This window comes from Pleurodeles waltl, chromosome 11 (genome assembly GCF_031143425.1).
Source record: "Pleurodeles waltl isolate 20211129_DDA chromosome 11, aPleWal1.hap1.20221129, whole genome shotgun sequence".
In the NCBI taxonomy this organism is placed as follows: domain Eukaryota; kingdom Metazoa; phylum Chordata; class Amphibia; order Caudata; family Salamandridae; genus Pleurodeles; species Pleurodeles waltl.
In genome coordinates, this window is record NC_090450.1 from 907,704,330 (window position 1) to 907,730,483 (window position 26,154).

Sequence of the window (26,154 nt, forward strand, 5' to 3'; positions counted from 1 at the left end):
CAATCGGGAGTAGGTGAGGTCGCCATGTCAGGGAGAGAGGCGGGGGCCGTACATGGCTTCTGAGAGTCGAAAGCAAGATTAAGCTCAAGGAAATAAAATCAACAAAAAACAACCGACTCTAAACAAGGGAAATTCATGAAAAAGTGGTGCAATTCGGCCACGTGTGTAAACTGTTCAGTTTGTATAATGCAGGCGCTCACAGTTTGTGTGATGCTGTCGCCAAAGTAATGTTGATTCTGCGTTGAATCCAGAGACTGCATGTTCCAGTTCCCCTCTGACATCACTTTCTGTTAAAGGGACCGAAAGCAGCTCAACGCCACGTGCAAAGTACGGAAGCAATAAAGTACACTTTGCTGATGGAGAAATACGGCATAAGATAAATTAAGAACAAGGAACGGCCTACTTTAATTTTGGGAAAAAACTTCTTTGTCCCGTTAACCGCCCCAAATTTAAGGGGGTTATTGTGAGTTTGACGGCACCCCGACCTACCAGGAGTAATTCCTTTGGTGGCAAATTTTTTCCAAAAGTGTAACGACATGACTTCTGCATGGTATTCTTTTTGTTTTTCAGAAGCAAATCCTCAGAGTCATGGTCTGTTTCTGAAAAACAAATGTCCCCGACACGCAGGGAGTTTTTTCCTCAGCATTCGCAACATTTTTGTCAATTTCCTAATGGGGATACTGTACCTCACATGTGTATCTGGCACGGGCCATCGCCCGCGCGGATGCAGCACCCGTGGTCATCAGTGAAGGGCTCTGCAGGGCAGTCAGCTGAGGCTCTGCTATGGAAACTAGGGTCGCCTCTAATTGAGGTGGGGGGACAGGGGTGTGTGAGGTTGCTGGAGTGAGGCCTTCCTTCCGGTAAACACAAAATGGCCCTCCAAGACTTATTTCACACGAGATAAGTGCATGACCTGTTTATCCTTGAAGCGGTCTTAGAGAGTGGCCGCGGGTTGCATTATATCTGTATTACTCTAACGAATCATGCACAAAAATTGTTTATGGAATTTTGGAAATGTTTGCTATAAGGCTTCTATACTCAAACATCAATACAACGAGTATAACTACGTTGCGTGTGTACCCCTTTAACGTACAGCTCTCTCTTAGCAACTCTGTACCAGCCTGTAAGTGCTGCCCTTTTAAAGGGGACATACCCTGCCGGGCCAACAAGAGTAGAGGCTGTGCCCCGCCCTTGTGAAGCAAGCACAACAGAATATCAGACATGAAAGGAGTGAGAAATTATAGTGATTAGTCGCTGGTATGTCAGGCTCGCCAAATAAATCCCCAGGAGTTTGAGAATAGATTTTCCAGGCCTGCTTCATATCTGCCCTGCCGATGCCTTTGGAAATATCCCCCACTTTCTAATATGAGACCACAGGGACGCACTTCAGCGATGCACAGCCTTCATGGCAAAGCACATCAGTATGTAGGAAATGCAACCCAAGTGAGGGATGCTACACAGAGTGGCCGCGCTGCACTTGATGCTCCTCTGAATGTGTCCCCTAGAGCCGTGGCGGCTGGTAATTTTAGGAGGGGGGGCAGGCAGGAAGCACACTCACACATTCATTCACACACGCACGCACATCCATTTACAACACTCATCAACATTCAAACATACACACACGCACCAATCATTCATTTAAAAAAAACACACACACACACCACCACCCCCCCTTCAGCTCGTAGGTCCCAGGAGGGTTGGGACTGCTGCCTTCCCTCACTGGCTGACCTGGGAAGGCAGCAGTCCCAACTTCGTCACAAAGTGGGATGGGGTCAGTAAGACTTCTGACCCCCCCCCACTCTGTGACGAGGTGTCACTGATTGACAGTCGCCCTGGGCGCTTCAGTGCTTATACCTGAAGCGCCCAGGTCAAAGCCAATCGGTGACGCTTCCCCTCGTCACAGAGTGACCTCGAGGCACCTTTGCTGAGCTGATCAGCCCAGCAAAGTTCAGCTCAGGCAGCCAAGAGTCTGCACAAATCGCGCATGTCTCACTCCTGGCTGCCAACATATGAACTGCAAGTAACAAAAGAAGGATCTATGTGAAAAGCAGTAACCTCCCGACTGTTCCACATAAAATACAGTTCTATGATTTGCATGGTACACATTCTTTGCAGTCGCTACACACTAACGCTCTGCAACACTTTCTGACGAGTCAAAACTGTAACTAGGTAAAACTCCAACTCTCTCCAGCAGGAATATTAATCACCAGAGTTATCGTGACATTTCTAGTGTTGCCTGAAAACTGCTGGGCACACAAGGAACTCTGCAGCAGGTGTTTGTAAAACCAATGCTATTTCTAAACATGGTGCCGTCTGTGGTTACTCCAGGCGCCGGCTTTGGGTGGGTGCTAACCTGGATTGGGGGGCACTGACCTCAGACGGGTGCTGTGTTTAGCAATGATTTACAAAATTTGCTAGTTAAAAGCACCTGCTGAAAAGTTCCTTGTGTGTCCAGCCTTCAGGAAACAATTAAAATGCCAATATATCTTGTGCTTAATGTTCCTGCGAGTCAGAGAGGTGGGAGTTTTTTCTAGCACTTTGACTCGCCATAAAGTATCGTAGAGGGTTGATATGCCTGCTGCAAAGAACAGAACTATATTTTATGTGGATACCTGAGTGGATTAGTAAAGCAAGCCTTTACAAGCGCTTTAAAACAAATGAATGTATGTGAAGGGGGGGCATGGAGAGATGAGGGGCACATTTGCTGAATGGTAGTGAGTGACTCCGAGGAGGTGGTCATAGGGTGGGTGTTGGGAGGGGGGCAAAAAAGACTGTGGCACAGGGTGCCACCAGCGATAAGCCGGCCCTGACTCCAGGTGCGGCTACACTGGCTGCACATCCCTGGAGCCAGCCCTGAGTCCAGACCAGTCCTTGCAGGAAATGTAAACACTTTAATTTGTATTTATTTAGTTTTTAAAGGGTCTGGCAGCTCTCATTTGATACCAGGCTGCTCTGGAGTCCACACAGCACTTTCATGAATCTCAGTTGCTCCCTCACCCCCAGTTCTCTCCCTGTTGCTTCCTTCCACCATCCCACCCCCATGTGCGCACACCCATCATCACGCATGGACCTGACAGCAGAAGCAGCAGCCGCATCATCTTATATTGTTTCTTTTTTTGTGGGTGCTGCACAGCATCAGCAAAACATTTGCTTTTTGTGATCATTGACAGAATATCGGAAATGCAAATATTGTGTGGACAGAATATCGTGTTAAAACTAAAGGGGGCCAAAATATCGAGAAGATAGGTGGACATAGGTAAGTATAGTTTTACTATTCTGAGCTCTACATCTAAGTACCTGAAGATATCGTCTAGGTACATATATATGGAGTTATATATAGTAAAACTTGCTTACCTTTAGAACCTTACCTTTATGATATTTTTGTCCTCAATATTTTTGACACAAAATATAATATTATTCATACAATATTTTTTCTCTGGTATTTTGTCTACACACCTCTTTTTGTCAATGTTACACAGCATCAGCAAAAAACATTGGCAAAGCAAATAAGTCAACAAAGAGAGACCTATTGGCTTGCAATGCTTGTTTATATATTTGGTCTAGTTACAATAAATGTCTGCATTTTTTTATCTTTGCTTTTTTCTATCTATTTTGTACTGTAGCAAGATGTTGCACAAGTAGAGGATGACCACAAGCGAAAGGCATCCTTCCACTATTCAGGTCTGAGTTTTGACAGCACAACTGTCAAACTGCCCAATTGCTAACAATATACAGAGTGGGCTTTGGTCCGCCCCTTTCAAACAATTTGCCAGTAACTAATTGGCTCAGCCCAGTGGAGTACTCATCTCTTATTGTGATGTTATTCACAGTTTGGGTATACACTTGTGTTGTTTCTCAAGTGCCTGCATTGAACTGCATGAGGGGTTACTTTGCAATAGCCCTTTGCCCTCTGCTGCTAGTTCCATCTCAAGTGTCTTGCTCTAATGTGCTAACACCATGTAAGTTTGCAATTAAATCCAGACGCATTAGCTTTGCTGTTGACTACTGTAGAAAGGACAGGCAGACAGAGAAGAGGATGATGTGCCCTCACTTTAACCCCAGCAATGGTGCCACTTGTTGCCCCACCACCAAAGCTGTTCATATGTGTAATCACTGCAACCTTTGCATTTGTTTTGATGTGGCCGCACAGTGTGATTTCTATGCCTATCTTTCATTCACCCTCCTTCTTGGTAAGATTTGTTCCCTGAGAAAGGACCGATCCTAGGTGTTAATTGTTTGACGAAGAAATTGCCCACATTTACCTTCTACTCACAGCATCCAGGCCTCACGGGGGCATGAGTGTCTCAAATGTGTTGAGGGATGAGTTTTTAGTCTTTCAAATAAACCAAACAAGCATTGGCAAAGCCAATAAGTATGGCATTGTTGGTCAGCCTTTTGGCTTCACCAAAGCTTGCTTTTTTGTCATGGTATCCCAAAGCTTTATTGTTGAGAGATCTGCCATGCCCTCACCGATATAAAAAAAATAATGACTAAAAGCAAAAAGGTCTTTTGGTCTAAAAAAATACACATTTCCACAGTATTTCCTGGCACTGAATGGGACTACTTTGTGTGTATATGTGCTCCTTGTGAAACAACATAATGCTATTACTCACAGTGAAGTTAGCCAATGGCTGAAGTGGGCTGACTCATTGCCTCATGCTTACATACTGTAGTGGGTGGAAAGAAAATGTGAATGACACAACTGTGGCTGCAGAGGGCTGGTTGAAAGTGCCTAGAAGCAAGTACATTATAAGTATAACTTTAGTAAAATCAAAAGGTTTTGACTAACATCAGACCTAAAAAATGTCTGCAGGAACAAATGCATTAAATTGCGAGCACAGTTAAACTCAACTTTTATACTATCTATCACTCATTTATGTAGCGATTTCATCCATATCATGTTGCATACAATATTTTTGTTTTCAATTATGTTTACCAGAATTTGGAAAGGTAAAAAGGTAAATTGCCCATGTCAGGACCATAAGGAAAAAAGATGTAGCAAGCCAATCAGTTTGACGTATAAGTGAAATAATGTCTTCCTTTCTTGAATGTTTGGGAGCATGATTACTTGGTAGGATGAGTAGTCTAATATGGGAATGACTCAATGGTTAGGCGATTTGGTTGATGAGTGAGTGTATGGAGGGATAAATGAGGTGGTGATGGAGGATAAAATAAGTGCACAATTGGATAAATGGGGTAGGGACAATGTGTGAAAGGCTACTAAGACAGGCTATTTCAATGGGAGAGCATGGGCAGAGAATAGGTCAATGTTTGGATGGGCGAACAAGTGCATGATGGATGGAAGAGAGAGTGGCTGGACGACCGGATGAATGGGCGAGTGCATGAACGAAGGAGCAGGGGTGAGGATTGGGCAGGGGCAGTGAAGTGAGCAGTGTGTGGGAGAAGAGGCAGTGCATGGGGTAAGAACAGTGTACCAGGCAGGTTAGACTGAGCAGGTCAAGACTCATGCTCTGTATGTTTCCACCCCTGACACTGGTCATGTTACCTGGATCTCCCTGCTTCTCACTCACCTTTGGAGTTTGTGATGAAGATCTACACACTACCCTCATTCAGCACCTAGTGGATTAGCAGTGCTGTCACATATCTGGAGAAGGCCACGGTCACGCCACTAAAACCTGGATTTCTAGGGCTACAGCTTCCATGATGCAGACAGAAGCTCCCTGCCCTTTCCCAACTGCAGGGTAGACTCAGCCACAGGTAGCTCAGAAGGTCTCCAGTAGATCAGAAGGATCTCTCTCAAACATATTTTGTGTCCACACTGTTGATAGTAAGCTGGGAGTTCCTTCACCTTGGAGCAGATGCCTGCCTTCTGCTGCCAGTACACAGGGGGTTAACCTAAGCATTACTTAAAAAGGGGGATTACCCCTGGAGTCACCCAGGAAAGGCACAGAGGCAATGCAGCCTGCATATGGGAATTAGGAAATATTGAGATAAGGCACAGACATGGATACCAATGCCGAATGATCAGTACACAAACAACGCTCGGAAAAGTTCTTTGGGGAGGTGGTATTCAGTGGTGTGTGAACCACACAAGGCAGAAGATTTTGCAGATTACACAATGCAGTGCTCCAAAATATAAGAGGCGCAGGAATTTATACTTTATGGTCTTCAATAGCACTCAACACATCTAGAGGCTACTTCAAAGGACACTACACAATAGCAGGACACACAGGAAAAAGTTACGCAAAGTAGGCTACACCGAAGCAGGGGAGGAGCACCAAATGCCAGATATGATCTGTAGAAGCGGTGAACGAACGTAGAGGCAGCTAGTAAAGGAAAGCCCTCTGATTTGTTGAGGGAGTGCTAAATTCAGATGAGACGATAACCGCAGAAGTTTTTTCACCACACAATTACTAAAATAGAGAAAAGTCTGCAGGTACAGTCTACTCCAAATTTACCAGTTTGAACTCAAATCAGAATACTTTCTGTTACCAACCAAATCTTAAACAAGACCTAACTCATGAAACCTGTCGTTACAGGTGGAGTTTCAGTCCAGTCGTGCATTTATTCTGTTCTTCTTCAGTCCTCCACAGAGGTTTCAATGAATAAATAGATTTTTGTTCTGCTAATTAATTTGCTTAAGGGTGCTTCTACAAAATCACCTTTCGAGATGCAACTTAATTCATAAACTAGGAATTGGTTTCGTTTGGATGAACTCAAGGGAGTACAAATCAGAGATTTGCAATAAATAGGTGTTAACTATGGGATAGGCTCTGCATCTTTCCAGCTCACTCTCATCAGGAAGTGACATTATTACATTTTCCGGCACCTTCTCTACCAAACATTTCTTTGCTTCATTTACCCACGTCCATCTCTACAGGAAATGCCATCACTGGTTTCCTGCCGAAACTACACTTAAAATATGAATCCAGAAATGCAGGTGTCTTTTCCCAACAAGCATCTCAATGGCATGATATCACTGCTTTTCCCACTCTCCATCTCCACAGGAAGTGACAATATAGGCTTCCTGTCAAAACTATCTTTAAAATAAGGAGTCAGGCAAGCTGACCTCTTTTTTCTGGCATCCAGTTCAACAGTGAGTGGGACGCCTGCATTTCTCAGCATCCAACTCTACAGAAAGTGAAAATAGTGGTTTCCAGCCAAATCCATCCTTAAAAGAATGCATCAGACAAGGGGACCTCATTTCCCATCATCCATCTTTTCAGAAAGCAACATCACATTTTCAAGCATCCATTTTTACAAGAAGTTACATTGTCGTATTTCCTTACTTCTATCACTATAGGAAGTGACAACACCGGCTTCCTACCTGAAACTTCTTGTCTCATCTCCTACTTCTGTTAATTCTCGTGGCGTTCACAGGTAAAGGGAGACTCTGCCAGCAGCATCTCCTACTTGGGCCTGCTAGAGCCAGAACCCATCTGCCATTGTAATCTCATCAAGCACCTACAGAGTAGAACATCATCGTGCACCTAGTCCAACACCCCTAGCTACACATTAACTGCCACAGATCCTCAAAATATTGAACACACGCTTTAACTCATGCTTGTCAGTGTGCACATACTGCAATGCCACACACTGCAGACACTACAGATCTCATCACTTACAACACTCTTGATGTCCTGATAACAACCTCATCATAGCTGCATTCAGCACCATCGACCATCCCACTTTCATCCACACCCGGAAAGCTTGAATGTGATACTCTTGCATATTCTTCACTGGTTCTTACCCATCCACCAAACGCAGTTCGTTCCCATGGTCACCCTCAGGTTCCAGAATCAGCTTATTTCACAGCAAGGGAGTAACTCGATCTTTTATAATAATAATAGCTTGTTTATACATAGAGCTTTTATCCGTATAGCTTTACATATACAAATATTCTGTATGTAATTAATATTACCCAAGGTAACTTATAGTGCTGAAGAAGATATAGGATTGAAATTTGGAACCTCGTTGATGCATTTATATTTTGGTACACTCTAAAGTTCTACCATCAGGGAAGGACGCAGGTGGAGGCAAGCTGTTCCTAGTTTGTTGCAGTAGGCCAGAATATGGGCAGACTATATATCCCTGGAAGGTCCTCTCTTCCATCAACTATGTTATGTATTCTACAAAATAATGTTTGTGTTTTTGTTTGCATAGAGTTCACATCAAACTGAATAATTTGTAAGCAAGTGATGCAATTCAGGATGTGGGATTGATGCAAGAAACATCTGATTGTCGCTCTTGATAACAAAGTCCTTCAAAGCAGCGCTTCTACTACAACTACTACAAATAATGTATGGCATATACTACCTCCTGACGTACATTATAGGGATGTTGCACTCATGGAGTTCCATGGTCATATAGAAGAACAAGGCTGATGAGTGAATTCCCTTATAAGGTCATGGAGCTCCGAGGTGACTTGCAATATTTTTTTAACATATAAAGAAGGTATATTATTCCTTATAATACATCGTCACACTGTCACCCTTTTCACAAAACAGTTGAATCTTTGGTTTCTTGCTCCTTCACATGAAGGAGAAAATACAATTGCACACTTGGAAGGCTAAAAGCTGAATCTGTAGAGCAAAATTAAACACCCCAAAAAAGTTAGGGGCAGATTTAAGGAACGTGACGCTGCACCTGGTGCATCGCCACGTTCCTTGCTCCCTTTTGCACCCCCTACCGCTATCATGTGTGCACCGTATCTAAGATATGGTGCACCATGGCGCAGGGTAGGGGGCAATAGCGTCAAAATGTTTGGCGCTATTGATGTACTGTTAAGGGTTAGTGCCAAAATTTTTACGCTAACCCTGAACAGTAAATAGGGGCTCATTGTAAACAATGATGTGCCCCCTTTTAACGCCTGCTCTGAGAAGGCGTTAAAAGTACTGCAAACAATGAAACAAAGAAATCTCTTTGATTTCTTTGCCCCATGTTTTCAGGGGAACTCTGAATGCAGGGGAACTGGCGCAGGCATAATGTAGTGCAAAGGGTTACAAAGTGGCGCAATGCATGCATTCCACCACTTTGTAAATATGGCGCGAGGAAAAGGCCACCTTAGCATCAAACAAAATTATTCTAAGGAGGGGCTAAAGTGGCATTTGGTTCTCTTAAATCTGGGCCTTAGTTTTTTATTGCAAAAAAGTTATTAGTTTAATGTAAGTCAGATTAGGCTATCTTGTAGCTCAGAGTGTGTACACTGTCAAGGAATTGTTATTGGCAGGCAGACTACTATTCCTCCCATTATATATGGAGCATGAGACAGGGCTACATAAAGGGTCAGCCACGGGGGTGGATGCGAATCACTGTTGTAGGGCTTGGATCTTTTCCTAAAAAAAAGACAAGATCTGATCACAGAGGGCCTGAGAAGGTGGGATCTCTCTTAAGAGAGTTTTAGGCTGCAGAAACATTTTAGATATGTTAAAAATAGCCTGATTGGCATCTACAATTTGTAATGCTGAAGTAGGTTTATTTTGCTATTTTAATCAGTTTATGAAATGAACTTAGGCGAGTGACTGGAAGGAGAGTATAGGAAAAAGTTAGCCACACCTGTGGGTGAGTTAGCCAGACCTGCAGTTGAAGGTAAGACTTCCTCCATTTTGATTTTTGAGGAACTGTGCATTCTGAGACAAACAATGTCACACTTCCCAGGAAGTGGTCATCACAGAGGCAACTTGAACCACTTTGGTTGGGGTGAACGCTCCTCTTGCTAGCCTAGAATGTGGAATAAATATGGAAGATCTGCAGTAGCCCCGCTGATCCCTCCCTGAAACATCTGAAGAGGAAGGACTGCCCTGCCTGACTCTTGAATTGCACCACAGAGGACTACAATCAGAAGGACAGCACCTGCAGAATGTTAAAGGCTCCACACAAGAAGGATTTTGCCTGTCTTTTTGTCTGAAGGATAAGGAGTGGACTCCCTGAGCAGCAACAAGTAGAAAAGTGCTGGAAGAAGCTACCTGCAACATCTACTAAGAGGACAACTCCAGTTGACCTGCTTCACCAGGATTTTCCTGGACTGACCAAGTGCATTTTGGGAGTTGGAGGCCCAGACACCTAACAGGCAAACCAGAGCTTTTGAACCCTTGGCTGGTATTGTGGACCCATTCAGACTCTCAAAGAACCTTTCAGAAGAATATAGGAAAGTTTGGGACCTTTTGCACACTTTTGTGAAAAAGCTCCAGAAGAAGACAGGCTCGACCACAGTGGTTTGCCCCACTAAAGGCTCCAGAGCTCCCCAATGTCGACGCCAAGGACAAAGACCTCCAGAGACCCACTAAGGCATCTCACTAAAGCAGGCAGCTGTCGTCGAAGCGAACTCTGGATTCAAGGCCCTGATCACTCGATGTTGAGAAGAAAAGCTCCAAAAAAGTAACTAAGTGTAAAGGTATAATCTTGACAGGACCTACCGCTTAACTTATCCAACCCACGCTCCATTGCAGTTGTCCTAAAACTTTGACTGTGTCCCGGTCCAGTGCCACCAGATAGCTGCAGTTCGCGCTTGATGCTTTTTGGCACTAGAATGCAATTTTTTTTATTTCATCTTTAAAAAATTATATCTCCGGTTTTCTACACTGAATGTTTGTCATGTTGGTGTCATTCTAAAGATAAACATACTCTCTATTGTTATAAATTGGTGTTGGGTTTTTATTGCGTTGTGTCTTTTACTTATTTACTGTTTTGGTGATATTAAATGCTTTACACTTACCTGTAAGTTAAGCCTGTCTGTTGGTTGCCAAGCTACCAAGGGTGGGGCACAGATTAATTTACTGAGACTTGACTGGACATATTTAGTGATTGAGGTGTTATTACTAGCAGAAGGTGCATACCTCCACCTACTAATAATATACTTTCCTACAAATAATAATAATGATAATAATAATAATAATACTATATGCTGTTTTTATAGTACTCTATATCACAGCACTTTACATAGAACAATTCCATGTCAAATTATTGTTCCCCAAACTAACCTCCTACTCATTGCATTGACCACATTAAATTTTCCTTGCTGGGATCTGAACTTGCGATCTGCAGTTCTCTCACAGATCTCAACAGTGTCTGCTTTATCTTTGCAAAGTCTAGATCTATCACGTGTTCCACGTGTTGCACAAGAAAAATAAATCACTGGGAAGTACAAAGATTTTCCTATCGACTTTTGGAGACTAAACAGAGTCTCACTTAGATGAATACTGCAAAATAGACCTATTCCCAGTAAAGTGAAGGGTACCAGATTTTTGTGTTTAATCAATTCCTGTGACATTGTTGTGTACTGCATATGCTAATTATTCCCTCCACTTTTAATACGTGTTGTATGACGTTTTAAAAGGCCAAAGAAAGACACATAGGGCCCTGTTATGAGTTTGGAGGATGGAAAACTCCATCCGCCAAACTCCCGACAGGGTTGCCACCGCATACGCGGCAACCTCCCGCCAGAGCTATTATGGGTTTCCTGTTCGGTCAGTGGGCGGAAACCTAAGGCCTAAGCAGGCTTAGCGGGAAACAGGATACAGCATTGTCTCCGGCTCGTAATCGAGCCAGCGGCAGTGCTGTTGCCCGCAGGGTGCAACAGCACCCTTGCACTGTTCACTGCAAAGCAGACAGTGAACATTGCAATGGTGCTGGCCAGGGGGGCCCATGCTCATGGCAAGTGCATGGGCAGTGCAGGGGCCCCCCAGTAGCCCCCTGCACCTGTTCTCCGCCAGCCTTTTAATGACAGTGTTACCACGATGAAACTGCTAGCGGAGAACGAAGTCTCTGCTCTGCCCTGGCGGAATTGGATCTCTGCCACCGGATCAAAGATCCTGGCGGGGCGGGCAGCTCCCTGACGGTCCAACCGCCAGGCTTGTAATGTGGCGGTCCGACTGCTGCATTGGCAGCTGTCCATAGCACCACCTATAGACTAGGTCTATAGGTCTATGGACCGCCACACTCGTAATGAGGCCCATAGGGTCTGCAGTTCTTGCAGTTAACACATGCACTAATCCACACTCGTGCATGCCTGTCTTTAGAAGTGCTAGCACATTAAATTGACATCTATTGGCTTTGCCAATGTTTGTTTTCGAAATGGTAAATTCCTCCACTATTACCTCTATAAAAATGTTTGTTTCTAGATCAAAAAGAGCTTTCATACATCCTTCGTTAATTGTTTCTTTTTATTTTTGTTAATTCTTTATAATGTTCAAAGTTTAGCAATTAGAAAATCCACTGCAGTTTGCTAGGGAAAACCCTTTTTTGATACAAGTAATGCAGACAAGAGATGTTGATTATACTGCATTACTTCACTTCTGGTACCTCTCCAGATAACTTGGAAGTGTTGAAAATGATTTTTTGTGATACTAAATAAAACTAAAGAATTGAATTAACGAAGACAACTTAAAAAACAAAAAAACTCAATGAATGGGAAGACATTTTGGGTCACCACCACAGGTCCACTAGTGCCTTTGGTGGTTTGTAAACTGTGCAAAGCCATACCTACCTCCTGTGAGGACGCTGGCCCTAAGCATGGAGTAGGCCAGTCAGTATCTGTAGACAACATTCAGGATTAGGTGTCTCAACAGTTTGGTCCCTCCTAGGGAGGGATTGGTAGGTTGATTCCCAATGCATAACCTCCCACTATGCCTTTTACTTTCCTCCCTAGATCATGGAGTTGCCAGAGATACATTAGCATTTTAGAATGCGGCATGAGTAAGAACCAAGCCTCCCACTGTTGTATACCAGGTGTGCATACTGAGCAAGCAGCCAGCCCTAGAGTGAGCATGGATATCATCTGCAAGTTTATCTGCTGTGACAATAGGCTCATGCCAGGTTCTGGATGGCCAAATTGGATCCATATATGTTTCTCCACATATGAGAGCATTGTGCACCAGCTGACATAAGTTGCCCTAGTAATAGAGCTTGTCATGCACAAACTTTGACGCCTGTGCTTATGTGGGGATGGTAGACTGGCAGTTGATACAGGTTTTGTGAAGGTAAAATAGATGGAGGCAACATAGATGGTTGTGTTTTAGGGAACACCACACATGGGGCAGTACATCTTGTCTGTGCCCTTCATTCTTGCTCAGGCCTAGGAAGCCCACTCCTGTATGACATCCTGTATAACACGAAAAGGAACTACGGCCTGCTTCATGCCTACATCTGACTCACATAGACCAAGGAGTGGTAAGTGGCTACGCATGCTGTCAGATAAAGGAAGCTAGGGGAGGAACCATGCACCTTAAGTATGCTGCTCCTTAACAAACTAAATGTTATAATGGGCCTGTAGGTACAAAGATCCAGGCACCAAGAACCAGTTTGTGAGACAGCTCCAGCATAAACTGAACATATCTATGGAGTGCCTCAGGCCTTAGATGGTTAGGGCAGAGCATAAGTTGGCAGAAGGACAACCTCTTCCAATTCAATCTGATCATGTTCATATTGTGCTCAAAGGCACCCAAGCTTTAAATTCAGAAACCATTGACTTGAAATATGTTCTGTGGCGAACACAAACACAAGGAGACATGGAAACTGGCTAGGATGGACAATGGAAGACATATGAAAACCTACAGAAACTAGTCTCAGCATACCATCTCAAGGATGGGAAAGGAAGTTTGGGGTGCAAGTATCTGAAATGGAGGTCCAGATCTGTATGTGAAAATTTGGAAAGTTAACTCCACCCGAAATCTTTGGCTGTTGAAGCTTAGATGCTCTTTTGTTATTGCTTAAAAAAGCTTTATTAACATACGATCTATAGATTTAAAAACGTTCTGAGGAAGTTTCATTGGGAGCATAGATAGGTAGATGCTAATAATAGGCAACATCATCATTTTGATGGTGTCCAGTGTACCCCACCACAATAAAAATAATGGGGACCATTTTTCAGACAAACTGAGCAATTTTAGTTTTACTATTTAAATGATAATAGATATTGGGGGTCATTACAACATTGGCGGGCGGCGGTAGCTGTAACCGCCATGCGGCCGCCAATGCAGCCGCACTCCTGCAGTGCCCATTTGGAAATCCCCGCTGGGCTGGCGGGCGGAAACCAAGTTTCCGCCCGCCGGCCCAGCGGGGATGATGGCCGCAACATGGGAGCCGGCTACAAATGGAGCCGGCGGTGTTGCGGCCGTGCGACGGGTGCAGTTGCACCCGTCGTGCTTTTCACTGTCTGCATAGCAGACAGTGAAAAGCCGCATGGGGCCCGGTCAGGGGGCCCCACGACTCCCCGTACCGCCATCCTTTTCCTGGCGGTTCAGACCGCCAGGAAAAGGCTGGCGGTCGGGGACTCGTAATCCCCTGGCGGATTACAACCGCCAGGGCCATTGTGGCAAAAAAACGCCGGCCCCGGCGGTGCGACCGTGGCAGTACCGGTCTTAGACCGGCAGGGTGGTAATGACCCCCTTAATGTGCAGCGAATTCCATTTAAAGCCAAAAGTCTGAAACATGTATTTAAGATAGTGTTTATTAAGGGATAAAACCACTGATTTAGCAATGTTATATTTATAGCTAGAAACAACAGAATATTCTGTCAATGAGTTCGGGGATTATATGGACTGGATGAGATACAAACAAAATATTATTCACATATACAGTAAATTTAATTTCAGTGTCCCTATTTGTAGATGCTGAAAAGGCAGTAGATTGACATATATTTTCCAGAAAAGGTTCTAGACCTAAAATAAATAATTTTGGGGGTGTATATTTTCCAGGAAAGTTTCTCGAGCTAAAATAAATAATATTGGGGATAATGGACAACCTTACTGTGTGCCTCCCTGTAACTGAAAGTATGAAGATTGCAGTCCATTCATGAAAATGGAGGTATTAGGAGAGGAGTAAAGCAAACTGATATATTTAAACATTTCAGGACCACAAACATGCTATTTCAGAGTTCCAAACATATATTTCCAATGAACACGTGGACTGCGAGGTGAAGCGTATGATATTAAAAATTGTTCTAGACTTGTCTGAAATGTATCTAGCAAAATCTTATTACTCAATTCCAATTAAATCAGGAATAATGAGGAAAAGACACAGAGCTACAATCAGTGCTAATTAGGGAAATGGGTCTGAAGTTTCCACAATGAGATCAATCCTTACCTGTCCTAGGGATCAGACAAAGCATAGCTTCTGAAAAGGTACCATGTACCTTGTTTTTAGGGAGGAAATATTTAAATAATACCAGAAATTTAGTAATCAAGTTTTGAGAGAACTGTAAGTAGAATTCAACTTAAAACCCATCTGGACCCAGAGTTCTATCTTTGGGTAAGTTCTGGAGGGCTGCACTAATTTCAGCAAATTAAATGTCTGTGTCCAGTTGAAAACGATCTATTGCGCAATCTTGTTGTTTAAGATAGAACTGAAGAATTAATCTAGAACCTCTGTCGATGGAGAATGTTCTGGAGTGTATAATTGGGTATATTAGTCCAGAAAACAATCCAAAATTCCCTGATCTCTACAATGTCTATGTCCTAGTTTATCATGTACAATTGTAATGTTAGATTTTTGCTTTTTAACTTTAAGATAATTAACCAAACTGTTGCCTACCTTACAACGATCACCATAATATTTTGTCATAATTTGTAATAAAGCCCCAAAAGGACTTTCAGTAGACTTTTTTGTTAAATTCCATTTTACCCTTTATTAAAAATATCAATGAAGATTTGTGATTAGAGGAGAAATATTCATGTTAAAGGGCTTTGATAAGTTGCAACAAAGCAGAAGATTCTTTCAAATCTTTCTTTTTCTTTAATGCCACATAGTTGCCTGTGTAAGCAGTTTGCTTGTTATAAAGAATTTAGTGGGGAATTGCTAAAACCTCTCCACAAATGTATGATCCTTTAACTGGGCATTATTAAATCTGCATCTATTAGGATGAGGAACTTCCAACAATAAGTCAATGGCAACAGTAACTGGGGCATGATCAGAAAATAGTATAGGAACAATTTCTACCTTTACTAATGATTTGGGAATATTCTGAGTTACAAACAGGTAGTCTGTTCTGTATCTGGATTAGTGTACAGGGGAATTATATGAGAATTAACAGTACTCCCCGCATCATCCCCTAGAAAAAACAGATTTTTAAAAAGATTTTTGCATTTTATTTGCTAGATATTTAGACTGCGAACATCTATCCATAAATTGATCTATCAATCCTCCAACACTTAAATTGTTCTTACAGCAAGATCTAAGCATGTTTGAGCACCAAAAAGAAGACTAGTCCACTCCCAAGATAAAGGAAAATAAAGTATGTTTCGAAAGACAGGCCCGTAGGGTCACACATGATGCCTAACATGTTAAGAACATATAAGACCAAGAAAAGAAAGTCACTTACCATGAACATAACAAAACAATGATCGGTGTAGAGGTGGGGAAACATGTAGACACAGGAACACAAAACATTTCAATCCAACCGTTTTGAACACAAACTATACCTGCATATAAAAGGTGTTAACATTTTTAGTAACAGAATGAGAAGGGACAGGAATTAACTATACTACATATAAAAGTGTGAAAAACAATAACTGAAAACTAGGAATCAAGGGCCAGATGTATCAAGCGTTTTTGCATTCGCAAACGGTTTACGAATGCAAAAATGCGTTTCACGATGTATGAAAGGCATTCGCTGTGGGAAAATAAGAAATTGCAAAAATAGCGAATTTTTGCAAATGAGACACAAATTAGCGTATCGCAAACAGCGTATCACAAATAGCGATATGATTTACTGAATCACTTTTTGCGAAACGCTAATTGCGATACAGAATAGCGAATCGCAGTTAGCGATCTCCTAAATCGTGCCGCTATTTGCGAGATGCAGATTGTGACACGCAAAAGCGGATTTGCAATGCGATGTAGCAAAAAATCACAATTTGCGATTATTCGCAGAATGGCCGTTTGCACAGTCAATTTACCACAGACTGAAACCAGGTGGTAACCAGCAGCAACCTATATAAAGAGGGCCAGAATGCCTCAGCCCCTCTTCCACAATGGCTGCACTCTAAGTCATGGCGAGGAGAATGAGGATCTTGGCAGGTTTGAGGAGAGAGATGAGGAGATAGGAGCGCATTTTCAGAGTGCGCATAACCCTTTTTGACCAGACTGAGGAGGAAATTTATGATAAGTACAGGTGAATCTCAGCCATGATACTTGACCTGATAGCTGAGCTACAACCCATGCTGCAGCGCACAACACACAGGACTAATAGCATACCACACATGTGCAGGTATTATGCTCCCTGCACCTACTAGCCTCAGGGAGCTATGAAGGGGTCATAGCAGCAGCTGGAGGGGTATCACAGAGTGCCCTCTCTAGATTTTTCAACGCATTTCTCAATGCCATGCTGAGCAGAATTCAACCGTACATAAGATTCTCCAACACCCCACACGCATTACAACAAACCAAAGTTAATTTTTACCAGATAGCACAGTTCCCACATGTGCTAGGTGCCATTGATGGGACACATGTAGCAATCTGTCCACCATCGGCCACCGAGTATGTGTATCGCTACCGTAAAAACCATCATTCTGTGAACATACAGGTGATATGCAATGCCTCCGACATCATTACCGATCTCGTGGCCAGATACCCAGGGAGCACACATGACTCTTACATCTTTCGCCACAGTGGGATACACACAAGACTGCTAGCTGGGGAGTTTGGGGAAGGATATCTACTAGGTAATTTGATAGTTCACAATAATGCATTGATGTAAGCATGACGTCAGACAGCAAATGTGCTCATTTTACTGTCTGTGCATTCAGGAGACAGTGCCTACGCAGTGCGCACCTATATGCTAAAGCCCTACCAGAGTCCTGCCACTCCAGCAGAGAGGCGGGACAATGCTGCACATAGGGCTACCCGCAATGTGGTGGAGCGCACTTTTGGGCTGCTGAAGAGCCGTTTCAGGTGCATCTATAGGAGTGGAGGTGCACTACAGTACGGCCCTGAGACAACATTCAAAATTGTGCCCACATGTGCTATCCTACACAACATAGCAACCACCAGGGTCATACCAGTGGAACTCACGGAGCCAGACTCAGATGAGGATGATGATCCCTTACCACCCCTTCTACCAACTGACAGGACCAGTGCAGCAGAAGGCAGGCAAAGATGCGCTAACATCACGTGCAACCATTTTTGATGTAAGTAATGACAAATCCACTTCAATAATATGTATTTCAGTATTGCATCTTTATTACCTTGACTTCGGGTAAACAATGTGTCATTAGGACATAACTATTCACAATGGGCAGATATGATCTATTAACAGTGTCACACTATTAGCATCATAGCATGACTTTATTTCTACATGTTGAGGTGGTCCCCTGCAGCCCTCAACATCACTTCTTATGTCCACGCACCACTTGAGTGCTCAGTGCCCTCGCTGGCACCTCTGGTAGCAGGTTCACCTGCAGTACTGTGTCTGGCACTGCAACGCCTCGGATCAATCACAGGGACTGACAGACTGCTGAGGCTGGAGGACTCCTCAATGTCACCAACACCCAGTTCGCTGGTTGTGGCGCTGTGTGCTGTTTGCATGGCATTCACTACGTTGGTAATTTGCACCAGTCCCTGTGCAATGTCCCGACTGCAATGTGCCATCTCCACCTGTGTGGCAACGGCACGCCGTGATATCTGGGCTGTTGAACTTGCAAGCCGATTGACTGATCCACAGAAGCTGTCAAACTTTGCCAAATATTGGTGATGGCGCCTGCGCTGGCTGACGTGCTCCTGCCGTATCTCAGTGCATAGTTCGCCAATGCCCTGTTTCAACTCCTTGGTGTTTTCAGCAACTCTTTGCTGTCCCTCAATCAGGGTCTCCAAGTGCTTGTTTTGTTACCCCATATTTCTATTGTGAGACACAAACTGTCTGTGCAGTGACTTCAAATGTTTGCATGGCAGGCGCTGCACCTTCAGCATGGAAGCTTACAGGCTGCCAAATATTGATGGGCCCACTCCTTCTTCTGTGACCTGTCTGCCTGCATCGTGGTGCCTCCTGAGGGGAGTTGACTGATGCTGGCGCTGCTGCAGGGACTGCTGTCTTCCTGTGGGACTCACCTCTGGTGGTGGTGTGGGTTTGTGTTCTGGCATCTCATCTGAGACCAGGTTGTACTCTGGCAGTGGTAACACCCTTGCCCTGCGTCTAGTCAGAACAATACTGTAGGACTCACTGGTATTTGAGTCAGACTGTGGCTGTGTTTCTGCTTCCCCCACTTTTTCAGATCCTGTGGCAGCAGGGACCGAGTCATCTGCAAGGACAATGTGCAGCATGTCAGTTCTAGCATTTGTCACACATTTCCACAGTGTTGCTTTAAATGTACAATTAAATTGTGTCACCCTGAGTCGTTTGTGGTGTTTCTCTATGTGGCTGACCACTATCTTGTTATTTATGTTGTGTATTCACCTAGGGTTGTGTACTACCACTTCCATAAGGCACTGTTGTGTTGTATGTAAGATGTGACATGGACTACTTTTCATTGTGCATCAAGCTAAGTTCTATTTCCTAAGGGGCATGTGTACATGCACATGTGGGGATACACATAATTACTGGCCTTCCTTTTGCTGGTGCTGGGTGTCTCTGAGGTGTCAATGTCAGTTACACCACTGTCAGCTTCTGGCAGCAATGTGGACTCCACCAGGTCCTCCATAGGAGTGGTCGGTGTGTGGGTGGATGGTCCATCTCCGGTGCTCCTTGCCTCCCTAAGCCTGCTGGCCACCCTCTCCTTGGCACGGGACCACAAGTCATACCATTGCTTGCGTATCTCCTCCACAGAGCGCTGTGCAACACCCATTGCGCATATTTTTGTCTGGATGTCAGACCAGAGTCTCCGCTTCTCACTCTCAGGTACTTGGAGTGCGGTCTTGCCATAGAGTCTAGCATGGTTCCCAACAACTTCCTCAATGAGCACCTCCAATTCTTCCTGGAGTGGAAAAGCTGGTGGAATGGGGGTGCCCGGACTCCCTGGGGGCCCCTGCACTGCCCATTCAATTGGCATGGGCAGTGCAGGGACCCCCATGCACAGCCCGTCTCGCATTTTACTGCCTGAAGTACAGGCAGTGAAATGCGCAACGGGTGCTGCTGCACCCAGTGCACCGCCACTTTGGCGCGGGCTCGATTCCAAACAGGCATCAATGTTAAGGCCGTCTTCTTCACATTGTTTCCGCCCACTGGCCCTGCGGTGAACTTGGAATAGGGCCGGCAGTGTCCTGGCAGCTCTAGCGGTCAGGTGGCGGATTGAGTTTTACGGGCAGCCTCTGACGGCCACCAAACTCAGAATGACCACCTCAGTCTCTATTGAACAATATTGTGCACTCACCCATTGCCCGCTTGTGAAGAAGATAAGCACTTTGGAAGGGGTTATTAAAGAATTAACATCAAGGTCATCATTGCAATCTCCAGCTGCTGATCCCGTGCACTCATGTCATTGCACTACATCAATTACCCTTGTTATTAGTAGGTATCGAAATTATGCATCCATACACAGTATATGAGCGGAGATGGGGCTCTGAGCTGCGGTCAGATACCAACATGGCTAGTACTGTTGACGTGTGCCCTGGGGGGAGGGATGTCTCGGCTGCAGGTGACTCGCTGGGTAGTTCTCGGTGGAAGAGGCCTCCTAAATCTGTGAGCGTACATAACCCACCTGATGAGGTAAATCCAATAAAACTGCACCAGATCCTGAAGTTACCTCCGGAGTGCACCCCCTATGTGGCGGTTTTGACTGGCATTCATCTGGTTCAGGTACAAAGAGAAGAAACCCATACAGAACTTAAAAATAAAGTATGTCATTGGCTTGCTCAAAATACCAGCTTTGCAATTTGAGAATATGACTGTATCCTCATGCTGAAAAGAGTCGGATGGATTGGTCCCTCCCCTAAATCAAAACAAGGTGATTGTATAGTGATAAATTGTAGACACCCAGAGCTGGCCCACCGACTGATATCTGGCACAAGGCCCATCACTGAGAGCATGCATGGGGTTTTGTGCGTAGTATTGTGTGTAGCCACTTTAGTTATTGCTTTGTACATTATTTTAGCACACTAGGCCTGCCGCTGTGAACTTTAACCTAGATATATTTTATTCAGCTTTGTTTATAATTTTAACAATAGCCACTTTTGCGGTCTTGTTTTATTTTCTCTCTATCTAGCTGTTCCTGCTTAGGCCAGCACCACGTTCTCAAACAAGACATTCTTGTTCACTCTGTGCTTCTTTCAAGGCTGCACTAAGATAGGTTGCCGGTGAACGTGGTAAAAGTTTTGTCTCTGGCATTCATAGAAAAACACACATCCTTACGTAGGGACATTTTCTTAGAACATCAGCTGTTTTATTATAAAAACACTTCCCTGTCCCTTACATATTCTTAGAGCATCAGCTGTTTTAAAATAAATACACTTCCCTGTCCCTTATACTTTAGAGGGAGATTCCAGCCAGAGGACCATGACTGTATGCTGATTGCTGAACACTTCGCTACAGCTGCTTATGCAGACTTCAGGCTTTTTCTCAGGTATAGGGGATGATGTATTCCCCGGGGAACATGAAGGGCAGAACTAGAGCTCAACATGCTGTGCTCTATATTAGCCTAGGTAGGCATTAGTCCATCGACCTTAGTGACAATGTTGTAACGTTATTTCTATGCTTCACTCACCTTGTCACATTTCTAATTCTGTCATGCTGTATTGTCCTGGTTATTGCAGTACATGCTTTGCTATCTAAGATGCAGTCACTTCATTAAAACCTTATTGAAACGTACACTGCCTCTGTTTGTCACTGTGTATGTGAGACTAATGTAACTGAGAGAAACGGATGCGACCTGAGTTACCACGATTTCCCTGAGAAATCAATTGTGTCATGTGCTCAGCTGCCTAATCATCCCTGCTCTTGGGTAGAGATGAAGCACTGCTAGTTAGCCGGAGCAAAGCCCTGATTAGGGCGTCAGGTGTCACCTGTAGTGGGTCAGACTCAGTCTCCCACACTGCAGGCGATTCTGCCACTCAAATCCAGTAGTCTCATTAGAATAACCCGGATAAGGGCGACAGTATCACTGGGGTAGTTTTATCACCCCTTTCAAATCAATACACAGTGGCAGAACATAAAACACAGCGGTCTCAGGCCAAGAGTAACCTCACGGGAATCTCCCCTGCTCTTGACATCTAATAGAGTTCTCCCACTTTCAGGGCTGGACTCTAAAGATTGACTCAGCTGTACTACAGATTATTGGGGGAAGGTTTGGTATCGAGGCCACCTATGCATGCTTATCTAGTGAAAAACCCACATATGGTGGAAGCTGTCGATCCTAGCCATAAGGGAAGCTGTGCCAAATTCCCAGCCCATGAACTTCAAACCCTGCCAGAAAAAGATGGAGTGCTAGCAGATCTGAGACAATCGTTACAGACAGTAGTTGATCCATACTATGCTAATTCACTTATGCCATTCACTACTGAAGACTCACATGATTCTATCAACTAAATAGGGATCACCCCTTGTAAGAGTACATTGAGAGGCGTCAATTTGATTAATTTTACAAAGGAAATGGAGGCCGTGGCATTTAGGATAAAGATCAATCTGGGAACCATGATCGGGTGTTACAGCTTAAAAATGAGGAGTTGATATCCTTCATTAATAATTTTGATGTTGTTTGTTGTCAGGAGACCTGGGTATGTAGCAGTGAATCTATGCCATTTGACGGATTTCGCTTCCCTGATTTCCCTGCTATTCCATCGGCTGCAGGCGGGGAAAATGGGATTTAATAATCCTGGTCTCCACCTCATTAGGCTCGCTAAGCATTAAGATGTTGAGCTCCAGTTCCCATTATCAAATTTTAAAATTATCCTCGCCTAGAGTAGGCAACATTATTCTAGTCTATTATAATTTTTTCTATGCTCAACTGTTGGGGATTAGTGAGGATTTAGAAGGTACCGTCACAACTTTAATAGGTAAAGAACCTGGAAATGTCTCTAATATTTTAAAAATTGCTGAGTGTCCCCATAGTGAGTCCCGGGCTTGCGGAAGTAGAAATGAACAGGGGGAGTACATGGGTCACTTTCAGCACTGAGCATATGGGGAAGCTCCAACTAGTCTAATTTTAACAAACAATTTGCTTTTTACCTCAGAGCTAACTAGCCAGTGCGGCAGGAAAGTTCCAACCTTTGTGGAGAGAGGGAAAGAGTACAATTGACCACATTCTCTTGTCGGTGAACCTACTTCCCCGATTAGAACATTTTGAGGTGTGCTCCTCGCTCTTTAGTGACCACCACCCCCAATGTATTAGTTTCACATTTCCACTGCCAGTCTCTCAAGCTACCAAGCTAAATCCCCCACCCAACATATGCATTGAATAAGGGGGTACGTTGAAAATGGTTACATATTAACCCCAATGTAGTCTTTAGGGACCTAAATCTAAAGATACGAGCAGAGATTGTATGTTGTCTATCGGATATGGCCGACTTGGTGGATACTTGTGGCAGCTTTTCTGAGATATTATAAATCAGTCTCAGAAGCTTCAATCCCAAAGAAGCCTCGGAAAGAGCATCCTGCGCAATCTTGGCTTAACCAAGATTGCACAATAGCTTATAAAGTTCTAAAAAACAAATATAGTTCCTCTGGATCAGATTATAGTTAGGCTGGCAAGATGGGCTTATAAACAAACTATAGGGAACAGGAAAGCATAGATTAGGGCAAGAGCCTGGGAGGACTTGGAAAGAGCAGCCCTCTTGAAAAAATAACAGGGCATTCTGTGAAATAGTTAAACAACCTTTTTCTCAGGAAACTCCCCCACAGGCATGGAAAGACACATCCTGGAACTAGCTTGGGTTAGGCATTTTACAGATATCTTTTCTTGTGGATACTATAAGTCCTTATCTAACACCACTCCCCTTATTTCCTCAGTAGAGCTTTTAAAATGTAGTGAGTCAATTCCAGTTGCTGATGTGCGAAAGGCAATTGTAAGCTCTACAACAGGGAAAGCGCCGGGGCCAGATGGGGTCCCAGCCGAGCTTTTCAAACATAACCTTGATTGTCGGGCTCCCCTGCTTACTAATGTCTTTAGAGTGGTAGTTAAAGGGGGGGGGGATTGAGACTTGGAGGGAATCAATAATAATCCCCATTTTTTAAATCGGAGTAAGAAGTTCCCCCTCAATATATCGGCCCATTTCTTTGCTTGACGCCTCAGGTAAAATTTTAGGTAGAGTAATCTTGGCCAAATTAGAAGCCTGGGTGGAAGAAAAGTCTTTATTTACTGAAGCCCAATATGCATTCCGCCCTGGGCTAGGTACAACAGAACAAGCGTTAAATTTATCTCAGATTCTTTGTAAAAAATTAAAGGCCAGGAGAGGGGCCATACATTTGGCCTTTATGGACCTCTCCTGTGCCTTTGACTTAGTGGACGGAGATGTTCGGTGGGAAATTATGGCATGGGCAGGGGTTGGCCCTGTTCTTTTATATTTTGTTAAAAGTCTGCATCAAAATACGCAGACGAAGCCTTCTACACTCAACCAGGAGACTATACGCCCCCTATTGGCGTTAAATGAGGTGTAAAGCAGGGTTGTATTTTAGTCCCTTTTCTATTTTTATTTTATATTAATGCTCTGGATACATTTTTAATATCTTTTACTTGTGAGGTTCCCAAAATTAGTTCCCACCCAGTCCCAGTACTTTTATATGCAGACAATGCGGTCTTGATCATGCATACGGTGAATGGGCTACAGTCACTCCTAGATGGGTTCAATCACTTCTTGCAGGAGCTAAAAGTTAAGGTAAACTGTAGGCAATCTTATGTTATGACTTGTGGCCCAAGAAACACCCAATCAAGAAGATTTTTTATCGGCGGAATAGAGATTTTAAAGACAACAGATGTTTACTATTTAGGTTTTATGTTAAGTGAGAATTTGCAATGGGAAAGACTAACAATCTAGAGAAGACAGGGGATGGAGGCCTCCTGTGAGTCTATTTTTAGATTTGACAAGAACCTAGGACATACGCTCGTAGCCGGGATGATTGCATTATACAAAAGAAAAGCTCTTAGTGCAGGCACATATGGAACAGGGCTGTGGGGTCATATAATACCTGTGTAGTGTAGCCATTTTTAATGTATCTTTCTGCGCGTTTGCTTAAAGTATTAGGCCTCTCTGCACTTTGCCCTAGATGCATTTTATTTAGCCTCGCACTGTTATTTTACAATAACCAGTTTCACGGTCTTGTTTTATTTTCTTCTATCACACTGTTTAGCTTACTTCAGCACTGAAGTTCTCAAACAATACATTCTTGCTTGCTCTGTGCTTCAATCAAGGATACAGTCTGGTACATTGCCGATAGACGTGGTAGAAGTTTAGTTTTTAGGGTTTGTAGAAAGTACACATTCTTACGTAGAACATCGGCGTGTTAGTTATAAAAACACTTCCTAGTCTTGGTACACGTGAGAGGGAGATTCCGATCAGGAACCCACAACTAGATGCTGACTGCCCTGTTGCAGATGCTGATCCCGATCACAGGTCTTTGCTCAGGTATGAGGGTCGATGTCCTCCCGGGGAAACCTGAAAGGCAGGCTTAGAGCTTAACATGCTGTGCTCAAAATAGAACTTAGAGGAGAGAACGTAATCTAGTTGCACTATGATAGCATTATTCTTATGTTTCACTCTCCTCGTTACTATTTCAATCCTACTGTGTTGTATGGTTCTGGTTATTGCGGCTCACGCCTTGTTATCTAAAATGCAGTCGTTTTATTAAACCAATCTTTAAAACTTAAACTGCCATTGTCATTTATATATGAGACCACACTGTGTATGAGAGAACTGGTTGGGACCTGAGTGACCACGACTTCCCTGGGAAGCACTAAGATGTCATGCGCTCGGCTGCCCAATTGTCTCTTCCCTTTGGGAGAGATAAGGCACTGCTAGTTAGCCGGAGCTCAACCTGGATTTGGGGTGACAAGGGTCCTTCGTCGTGGGTTAGACTTAGTCCCCCACACTGTGAACGATCTTGCCGCCCAAAAATCCAGTAGTCTCATTAGGATAATGAGAGCCTACGTGACACCTGCACCAGTACAATGGGCAGAAAATACTTTTTAAACAGGTTATTACGGACTCCAAAGACTATCCCAAGTTTTATTTCTGACAATGAACTTGGGGTAGACTTTCTGGAAGATAAGGTTGGTCTGACTCCTGTTTCTATGTGGATTAAAATCTGGACTTCTGAAGAATTGTATTTCACCCATAATA